Raw genomic sequence first — 11,243 nt, 5'->3', positions numbered from 1 at the left:
TCCCCAATGCTGTATACCTTGGACAGCTGAAGAATCGTCTGCATCTCATCAGTTAGCCTTGGAGGAGGTGAGCTCATAAGCAGAGACATGGCTGGGTGGATGAAAAGGTCTATGAACTCACAATAAGTATATGGAGAACACGATCTACAGTGGAAGGCCAAGGACCAATAAACCACTGACCTTGGATTTCCTTGTGCATCCACTCTCTTCATAGCAAAGTGAAACTTCTCATGTTGATAATACAGAATTAAGTGGTAGATGTAAGAGGTGTATTTGAACACCCTTTCTCTTGACAAGTTCATCAATTGCTCATGTATCTTGTCAGATATGTAGGTGGCATAGTCATAGCAGATTGGAGACTTGCTAGGGGAAAACATGAGCATCATCACCAGCACAGTTTCATCAACAAATTCAATTGAATTATAGCCCAGAATGGGACTGATCATGTCTACAAGGTCCCTGCCCAATTGGTTAAGGTAAACATGAGAAATGGGAGGGTACTTCACAGTGTCAGAGTCAATGAATAATTGATTTAGTTTGGTGACCTGAGCATCTGTCAATTTAGCTCCTTGCTTTATCAGATCAACAAGTGATAAAGGGACTAATTTCTTCTCAGTTTTGAAGTGCAGCATCTCTCTGATGGCTTCAGGGGTGACATAGAAAACAACTGAGCCTGAAGGGTCAATCACAGCCCTCTGAGTGGCGTCGTAGCATTCAGCACATAGGTGAATTAGGTCAAGAAACTGGTTGACCTGAGGGAGCTTGAAGAGAGGGAGGAAAGAATCCCAAATGCCCAACACATCTGTTCTAGCTTCATGTTTAATCTTCAATTCGTTTAACAAGTGGATGTGGTACTTGCTGTGCATTAGAATTTCTTCTGATATCTGATAATCCAGGTCTGCTAATGGTTGCCATTCCAATTGTCTCTTAGGAGCATTTAAAGGAGCAATGTTCAAGGCTACAGGAGCTACTGGAGCATCCATGGTTACTTTAAAGCTCTGTTTGTATGTAAACTGGTGTTACTGTGCAGAGCAACACAAAAAGAGTAATTCTTGAAAAGAGAGGTGATTTGCTGAGGAACAGAGGATAAAATGGTGATGGCAGCAATTGAAATACTGCACAAGCGCTGATAGGGCGAATGCTTGGCCTTAAAAACTCTTTCTCACAGCAAATTGGTGCAGTTTGGGTTCTCCGTTCACGATTGCGCGAACAGAATGCAGGTTTGTGGAAACTTGGGTAAACAAGGCTTAGCAGGTGAATTTCAACCTTACAGTTGCAAATGGAGACTAGGCACAGAGGATTTGCCGGTAAATTATGTGTTTTTTCAGTGTTTTACGTTATCCTTGGAGAATTATGGACAAACTTAGGCGCAGGGAGGATAATTTGGATAAATACCTGGTACACTGTGGCAATGGTGACAAATGCAGGTGGGTTTTGCGTGCCAATAGTCTCCAGGTCGAATTCAGCAGGTTGGTGAGAGCTTGGACGTAAAATGCATGCAGAAGAAACAACAGTCGTTTTTGCAAAAAGTGCAAAAAACACGGTTTTTTGGCCAAAATATGGATTTTTTGGAACATTGGCGCTTTTTTTGGATGACGTCAGCATGACGTCATCAGGTGGGGTCAAGGTCGGATGACGTCAGCATGACGTCATCAGGTGACGTGGCAGCTTAAGAGTGGTCCACGGGGATGGTGAGGTGGCGGACAGGTCGGAGCAATGGCGGACGGGGGCGCTGACGCGGCGATGACGTAGCAGTGACGCAGTAATGACGTTGGCATAGCGGGTTAACGGAAACCGGAAATAGTAAGCGGTTTGATATCGCACCGCCTTATATACGGAAGCGGAAATGTCAGAGGGCGCTCCGATGCGATTTGGGGGTGACGCGTGGCAGAGGCCTGACGTCACCCTCTGACAAATATCGGAAGCTATCCTTCGGACGTCGGAGCCGCTCCGATATGCATGTGGGCCGTCGGATGAAAAAGGCCAGATCCGACGGTCGACGGATCATTAATGTGCCAGCTCAATACGGATGCGGGCGGAGTTTAAAATAATATATTTTTTGGAAAATGCGCCCAGCGGGAACCTTTGGAGTTTGGCAAATTTATTTGGTTTCCGATGTATTTTATGAAAACGCGCTTTTGCGCCAAACTTTGGGTAAAACGGGAAAAAGTGGGTTTTTTCATGTAATTTTGCAAATGAGCGGGTTAGGGGTGAAAATGGGTTTATTTACAAGATTCTTTTGCAAATGAAGGATTTAATGGTTTAGAAAACTTCTGAAGGGGAAAGAGGGATAAGGCTTTGGGTTCTTAGACTGACCAGATGTCAATTTAATCCCTGACAGTGAACATATGGCTATAATGCCAGGGGGGAAGGGATATTTATAGAATGTTTGGGGTTTATACACCATAGTGTTTATAATAATAGGGAAAGGGTAACATAGGGGATTTATATAATAAGAAGTTAGGGGTTAATATGAATGGAAGAGGTGAATGAGGAGTGATGTCACTAAGTTTATGTGAAAACAACTTAGCTTAGGGAGTAGATCAAAATAAAAAGAATTTTAGACAAGAAATGTGGCTTTTAAAGGAATAAGAACCAACATAAAACCTTAATTTCTTTCATGAACACAACTGATGAAGGGATGTTAGTAATGAATGTGAAAAGGGGAAAAGGGAGTTAGTCATGCTCCTTTGCTTTGCTGCACATGATGGAGAAGAGGAGCTTCTCTATCCACTGATGTTTCTTTATGCTAGATCAGCACATTCATTTGAAATGATTGACATTTCTGCAACCCCATCTACTTACCCATCTACTTGCCTAGCATTTTTTGTTTCTTCATGGAGGGTGCACTTAGACTTGCAGACCCTTATGTGCCTTTTCTTTTCTTTTGGCTTTCTTTTGACTTTCTATCTAAGGCTACCCTTATTGCTTCCAAGGTCCCAGATTAAGCAGTTGGAAACCTTACTTTCTCTACCTAGCTACTGGTCTGCCAAGATTAAACAGTTTGGATAGACTTCTTTCTCTATTCTACAACAGAAAATTGAAACATGGCATGATCCAGATTAGGCTGTTGGACCATCCATCCAAAATTGAGTCAACATCAAGTTTTTGTATGCACCTTGTCTTCTCACGGAAATATGGGATCTTTGGATCACCAAAGCAAAGCATATTTGGAACTTTCTTTGCCAATCATGAAATATGAAACCTATTGATATAGGTAGCTAACAGTGGCTCCACATGGGGATGGTTTTTTCATTTGAAAGACCAAGAATAGCAGGTCAGAATGCCTTGGCCCTTAACTTCTTGTATCAAAACTTGGAGTATTCCTCTTTGAAATGCCAAAATTGTGCTCTTCCCATCTTGGTAGATCTCTGAACTTATTTTCCTTTTGCTGATAACTAATAAAACTTGAGAAACTGCATTTTTACATGTTAACAGAAAGTAAAACATACACCTGAATATGTACAAGGGAAACTCAGGTTGCACTTATGGATAGTAGTCAAAATAGTCCTTCAACATCCTGCCATTCACAGGACCTTCATCCAAATCAGTTTCATCAAGATTCCTAAGGAAGTAAGTATTATTTCCTTGCACTGCTTGAACAACAAATGGTCCTCTCCAAAGGGAATCAAATTTTCCATGTTTTCCTTTGTCTTCCCTTCTTGAATCCCACTTGAGGACTTTATCACCTATGTTGAAATCTTCTGCCTTTGTCCTTCTGTCAAAGGCTTTCTTTAAATTTTCTTGTAAAACTTGAACTCTGTGATAGACTTGGTCTCTAGTTTTCTCCAAACATATAATTTGATTTACCCTTCTTTGCACATCATTTGGTTCTGCCTGGCTTTCTTGAAGAAGTTTCATGACATGGATCCCTAGTGATGAAGGGAATTTGGCTTCTAATCCATAAACTAACTCATATGGGCTGATCCCAAATGATCTCTTGGTTGTTAGTCTATCTGCCCATAGGGCATTGACAAGCTTCTTATGCCAATTCTTCTTATTTTCTTCCAACACTTTCTTTATGATGTTTACAAGGCTTTTATTTGATGATTCAGCAAGGCCATTTCCTTGGGGATAGTATGCAGTAGAATGGCCCAAAGTAATGTGAAATTTGTGGCAGAAATTCACCATCTTCTTAGATCCGAAGGCAACAGCATTGTCTATTATTATTTTATCAGGACAACCAAAACTAGAAAGAATATTGGCCTTAAGGAACTGAATGATTGTGGAATCATTTGCTTGTCTGCATGGAACAGCTTCAATCCATTTAGTAAAGTAGTCTGTAGCTGTTAGAATCCATCTATGTTGGCCTGAAGATGAGGGGTGAATTTCCCCAATGAAATCCAAGCCCCATTGTTGAAAAGATCTCTATGTTGCAATAGGCCTCAAAGGAAGTGGCAGTAACTTTCTCTTTCCCTCAAACACTTGACATTTATGACATGAGGTGGTAAATTTCTTGACATCAGAGAAAACAGTGGGCCAATAGTAACCAGCCCTTAGTATCTTATCCACAGTGGACTTCCAATACAAGTGTCCACCACAGTCACCTGCATGAAATTCTTTGGTGATATTGTTAGTCTCATTCTCAATCAGGCAGTTCAACAGTATACCCTCATGGTTTTTCCAAAGAAAATTGCCATTCATGACACAAAATCTTGAAGCTTTCATTTTTAGGAACCTACATTTAGTTCTGGACAATCCTGGGGGAGCACACAGGTTTTGTAACTCATAACAGATATCAGAATACCAAGGGGATTGTTCAAAGGCTACATTGATCTTTGGAGTCGCCAGCTCCATTTCATTGTCCAGCTGGTTTATGTCTAAGGCTTGGAAGTTTGCTTCTGTCATTAGTTTGGCCAAACCTTGCCCTTTTATTAGTTTTGTAGGTTTTATTTCAATATAAAATTCCAAAATGTTGGAAATCCATTTTCCTCTTCTGCCCTCTAAGTTTTCTTGAGTGAGTATGTCTTTCACAATGGGACTTGGCACATAAGCTATAACATGGGAATAAAGGATATAAATCCTGAAGTCTTTAATGGCTTTGACCAAAGCATAAGCTTGTTTCTCCATGATCTGATATTTCAGAGGTGCATCTCTAAGAGCTCTACTAAAGAAAGCAATGGGTTTCTCATTTCCTTGGTCATCTTTCTGTAATAAAACAGCAGCAATAGTATGTTGGGAGGCAAAAGAGAAAATGATAAATTCTCTATCAAATTGGGGATTTGTTAAGACTGGGGTTTGGGTAAGGGCCAATTTTATACCTTCAAAGGCTTGATTTGCTTCTACGGTCCATTTTACTTTTGAATCCTTTTTTAGCATGTTGTTCAATAATCTAATAAGTTCTGCTAAGTTTGGGATAAACCTTCTTAAGAAATTGATCTTCCCTAAGAAAGCTTGCAATTCTTTGATGTTTCTTGGGTGGGGCATTTGTAAGATAGCTTGTATCCTGTCTGGGTCAATTCTTATGCCATCCTTTGAAATGATATGTCCTAAGAGCTTACCTTCTTCCAAACCAAATAGAGACTTCTTGGGATTCAAGGAGATTCCATATTTCCTACATGTTAAGAAGATCTGTCTTAAATGCTTCAAGTGTTCCTGGTCAGATTTTGAGAAAGGTGTGAGGTCATCCAAATAAATGACAAGAAAGTCATGAATCTCTTTGGCAAAAGCAATATCCATTTCCCTTTGAAATGTTGCCCCTGCATTTTTCAATCCAAAAGGCATTTTTACATATTTGAAAGTTCCCCATGGGGTTGTGAATGCAGTTTTGTCTTGATCATCAGGGTGCACTAGGATTTGATTAAAGCCTGAGAATCCATCAAGTAATGAGATCCTTGAGGCCCCTACCACTCTTTGGAGAATGTGATCCATCTTGGGTAAGGGATAGTTGTCTTTGAGGGACACTTGATTTAGATTTCTAAGATCAACACAAAGTCTTATCTCACCAGTTTTCTTTCTTGTAGGTACCAAATTAGAAATCCAATCAGAAAACCTGATGGGTGCTATGATGCCAGCTTTAAACATTTTTTGCAGTTCTTTTTCAATTGAAGGGAGAAGCATGGGATTGATCCTTCTCAATTTCTGCTTAAATGGCTTTTGATTAGGCTTGAGAGGGATGGTATGCTGGATAACAGAGGTGTCATAGGATTTTAAATCCTCATAACCCCATGCAAAGACATCCTGAAACTCTTTGAAGAGGTCAATGTATTTGGGTTTTTGATCAAGAGGTAAGGATGCAGACAATTTTATTATTTTGGGCTTCTCAATAGTTCCAATGTTGCATTCCTCAATGGCAGCATTAAGGGGCTGCATTTTTGGTTTTCTAGGGATATCATTTGAGGCAAAGATGTCCTCTAAGGGAGTTAGGCATGTTGGAAGAAAATTGTCTTTCAGCTCTATGATCTCAGCCTCTGTAGCAGCTATTTCTTCATAACTGGTTTGTTGAATTTCTTGTATGTTGTTTTTGTTAAAAATTGTTGGATGTAAGATTTGGTGAGATGTCTTGGGTGATATTGGCTTGTTATTCTGTTCACTCTGTATTTGTGATTGACTTGCTCCCTCAGTGTCAATGTTTAATCCTACAAATTCTTGTTGCAAGGTCAAGAAATTATTTATTTGTGTGTCATCTTCAAATACTTGCCAATCTTTAACATTGTTTGGAACAGAAGGTCTTTGTTTTACCTCAGCTGTAAAGCAATGGCCAGGTTCAAAGGGTATTTTACAGGTGCTTGCAAATGTGGCCAAACTATGGGCATGCAGGTTATGGGTTCTAGGAATTTTGGTAATTTGAAATTCAGTGAAGGACTTTAGTAGTTCAGCAGCAGCAGATCTATAAGATCTCAGTCTTTTATCATTGGTGACAAAATTACCCTTTACTTGTTGGATCACTAGGTATGAATCTCCTAGTATTGAAACCTTTGTGGCTTGTAAGAATTTTACTAGTTTGAGGCCTAGTAAAAGAGATTCATATTTAGCCATGTTATTAGTGCATCTGAAATTTAGCCTATAGGCTCGACCTTCTGCATGATTGTTCTGCTTGTTATGTATCCAAACTCCAGCTCCTGCCCCTAATTTGTTGACTGACCCATCAAATTCAAGAAACCATAGGATCTCTTTTTCTAGGGGAGACTTAATAACTTCTCTGTACGCTAGGATTGTAAGTTGAAGATCTGGTTTTTCATTTGGTTTGTCTTTTAGGGCAGTCTCAACTCTTGATTGGATCAGCTTGATTTCTAGAGCAGCAACTTTGTTTAATGATTGCTCAACCATTATTTTTGGGGTAGCAGTTTGTTCATTAATGTCCTGCTCTTGTTTGAGTGTCTTGGTTTCATCATTATTTGTAAGACCTGCATTATCATTGAAGAGAATATATGAGTCTATGTCAGAATGGATAGCATATATGGGAAAATTTTGAGGTTTTTCTTCACTGCTGACCATGTATTTCATAAGTGTTTCTCTGTATAGTCCTTTTGGTTGCCCAAAAACTAAGATGGTGGCATATGACATGTCTAATTGTAGGGAGCCTTGGAGTTTAGCCCCCCAGGATCTTGATAACAGCATCCCATATTTGGGTGGGATATCAGCAACTACAACGTCCATAAGAATTGTTTTATTTGGGTACCGAACAAGGGACACACATAAGTCTTTTATCAAGCCTAGACACTTAACTTGGCTGGAGTCAAATGAGAACAGGTCCTTATATGGTCTTGTAATATCTAGATTCAATCTCTCCATGACTGATTTTGGCATCAGGTTGTGAGAGGCACCTGAGTCAAACATTGCATTGTGTAATATCTTATCATGAACATGTAGACTGACATAAAAAGGTAAGATCCCTATGACTGTTGTTTTTCCATCAACTTTTGGACCGAACAACAATTCTGGGGTGTCATCCAACACATTGACATTATCTTTATTGCGAGTAAGTTGAAGGGACTTCTTGATTTGTTGTTTATAAATGTCATGCTTGGCTAGTTCTGAAAGAGGAATAGCTACCTTCAATTTGCCAATCTCAGCTTCTAAGTCAAAGGGTTTTTCAGATTGGATCTTGGTGTTGTGGATGACAGTCTTTTCCTTGTTCACTAAGTCTTCTTCTTGATTCTTATCTTGATCTTGAGGCTTGTCCTTCTTACTCATCTCTTGAGGAGTGTTACTTGGATTAGGCTACAAAGGGTGATGTAGCCATAGGCTGTTGTTTTGAAGAAAACGGTTCAGTGACTTCTTCAACGGTTACTTCCTTTGTAACTGAAACAGTTGTGTCATTTGGCTCTGTGACTATGGCTCTTTTGGGCTGCTGGTTATCCTTTGTCTTTTCAGGCTGTGTTAGATTTACAGTTCTGCTCCTTAGCTTGTATTGTTTATGAACTTCATAAACAGCTGTGTCATAGCCTTGTTTGAAATCAAATGATTCACCTGATTTGGTTTGGAATTGCTTGATGTCATCATCCTTATGGTCTTCTTGACTCAGAAAAACTTGCTGCTCATCATTCAGGCCCATCAGGTTAATGTGGGTGTCATCTACTTGCTCATTTGAAGTGGATGCTTCAGTATAGTTTTCCTGGAAATGAGGACTTATGTCTGGATCAGAACCGGTTTTGCCAATGTTTGGGCTTTGATTTCTCCTAAAATTTGGATTCCTGATAGGGTTATTTTGTGGTGCTTCCCATGAGGACTTTCTCTCAACTGATTCTACCCTGTCACCCAATCTCTTCATACCAGTGAGTATTGCATCCAGTTTTTGATCAAAGGCTGAGGGTTCTTCTTTGAAGGTGGTTCTCTTTTCCAATCTTGCCCTGTTTCTTTTGGCAATCAGGTTAGCCTCTACTGTGACAGCAACCTTTTGAGCATCTTCAAGGGTTTCAAGGGCTCTTTCCTTCAATTGATATGCCATGTCTGGGTCAAAACCATCAGGAAATTTGTACAAGGCTAAATCAGGAGGAGGTCTTAAATTCTGTGGTATTGTGTTATATACATTGTTGAATCTTGCACAATACTCCAAAATGGTCTCTTGAGGACCTCGTTTAATTGTGTCATATTCACCAAGTATGTGCAGGGGATCTTTCTTCTTCTCCCATCTGTTAGTAAAGGCTTGATAAAGCTCATCAGGAGTTGTGATGGTATTTACAGTTAGGGATCTAAACCAAGTCCTTACATCACCTGTCAGGCTCTGAACAAAAATCCTCATTCTCACACTGTCATCATCTATTTCATAGTTCTCAAAATGGTCTTGCATCCTTTTGGCATGCTGAATAGCTGTGAAAGGGCCAGTGGAGTCAAAATATGAGATCTTGGATTGATAGTCCTGTGGTAGAGCTGCAGCATTTGCAGGTAACTGCAAGGGGGCATACCTATTGGCCATATTTGCAGGGTTTATAGGATTGACAGGGATAAACGGGATAACAGGAACGATTGGTACTACTGGGGTAATGGGAACGGTAGAAACTAGAGGGTTGGTCAAGGGAATATGTGCAGTGGATGAAGGTGTGAAAGGAGGGCTTTGAGATGTAGATGGTGAACTTGGGGAAACAGGGGTAGACCGAAATAGAACCTTGATTGGAGTAGGAACTGGTTCAGGGTAAGCTGTCTCAGGACTCAAATCAGTAGGATTTTCCTGCCTTTGCTGTTTCCTAATGATTTTGGGGATTGTATTAGGGTTTTCAAAAATAGCTGGTGGATTGGGGTCAGGATTTGACCTAGTGTGTCTAGATTCCCTTTTAGGAGCCAGCTTCTGAACTTGTTTTTGTTATTTTAGGATATTTTTAGAACTGTTTCAAGGGACTGCTCAAGCTTTTAGAACCACTGTCTATGGACAGACAACAGTTGAAAAATAAGATGCTCTCCCCAGTGGAGTCGCCAATTATGTTAACACCCAGGTTGTTCCCTTTGACTCCCAAGGGAATACGACCAGGGTAACCACTAACCAATCTTTGGATTACAGCTTCTAGCCAAACTGTAATCAGAGAGGGCTCTCTCTTTAAGGTTTGTCTCTGTTTTGTGAAGATTTTAGGCTAGTTATGAGTTCAGGGTTTGGTTTATGTTTTGGTTGAGGGATATCTTTCTGTACCTAAGGTGGAAATCTTCAGATAGTCCTAATCCATTGGGCTATGGAGTCTGTGGCTACAGGTTGTTTGAAATATTGAGTTGAGTTGCTGAAACTACAGGGCCTTTTAAATACTTCATGAAACAAAATTTAAAGTGTGATTATGAGCTGTGATCAACTAGTGAAAAGCAATTAAGAATTTTCCACTAAGCTCGGGTGTAAGAATGAGATATATTGCACAGGAGCATACATGAATTCCTGAAACAACAATCACTGTGAAAGATATAGTTTGGGGGTACAGCAGTTAAGAATTACACCTTATGACTATAACTGAAGAAAAATATTTGTAATAGCATAGATTGAGTTCAGGGTAATCTGTGATTAAATCCTAGAACTATTCTTTTTCCTTGCCATTAACTGTGAAACACAGAACATGTATGAGCTATGAAAAGATGACAAAAACACATAACAAAGAGTTTTAAGAAAACTTATTGAACCATGAAATACGCAGGAATCCTGTAACATTCAGCAAAAACACCACAATGCCTCAGGTAACGCAGAGCTTTGGAAATTCCATCAAGCTTTGTATTAATTCTCTGAAAATTTACAGCATAAGAACTCTAGAAGAGAAATCAACAACAACCCCTGCAAACTTATGCAAGGGGGGAATATATACAAGTGGTCATACAAAATATCTGAGGTGTTGAGTCATCTGAGAAATAAATGTGTTCAGCAACTTGTACAGAACAATAGATAAGAAGTTATTACAGCTTTGAATACAACATAAATGCTCTTCAATTCTGTCAGAAGACTTTTTTGACCTTTGGAGGCCACTGAGTCGGTTGAATGTTCTCTTATAAATGCTGGATGACGTGTCTTTGTGGCTCTGTCCTCCTGTATCTTTTTGGCCCTGTCACCTGTGACTTTCACTGCTGCCTTGGTGGCCGAATAGTTTTGCTGAGTCGGCTCAGCCCATTCTTCTCCATGCATGCTGATTTTATCAAAATTTTCCTGTGCATGATAACTTATATTTTTTGATGAAAAACTTAGTGAATGGCTTCTTGTCTATAATATCATCTGTATCGCCTTAGTCCACCATTCATGTGTGGGCAATTGATGTCTCATAATTGCCTCTAAAGTCTCATCTGCCTCTGTGTATTTGTAGAAGTTTGGAGGCACTTCAAACAGATGTTTAATTTCATTC

Source organism: Pinus tabuliformis, chromosome 9 (assembly GCF_031772625.1).
Source record: "Pinus tabuliformis cultivar Carrire ecotype Pingquan chromosome 9, CPIR1, whole genome shotgun sequence".
Taxonomy (NCBI): Eukaryota; Viridiplantae; Streptophyta; class Pinopsida; order Pinales; family Pinaceae; genus Pinus; species Pinus tabuliformis.
The sequence above is the reverse complement of the archived record's forward strand: the minus strand, read 5'-3'. Positions refer to the sequence as shown.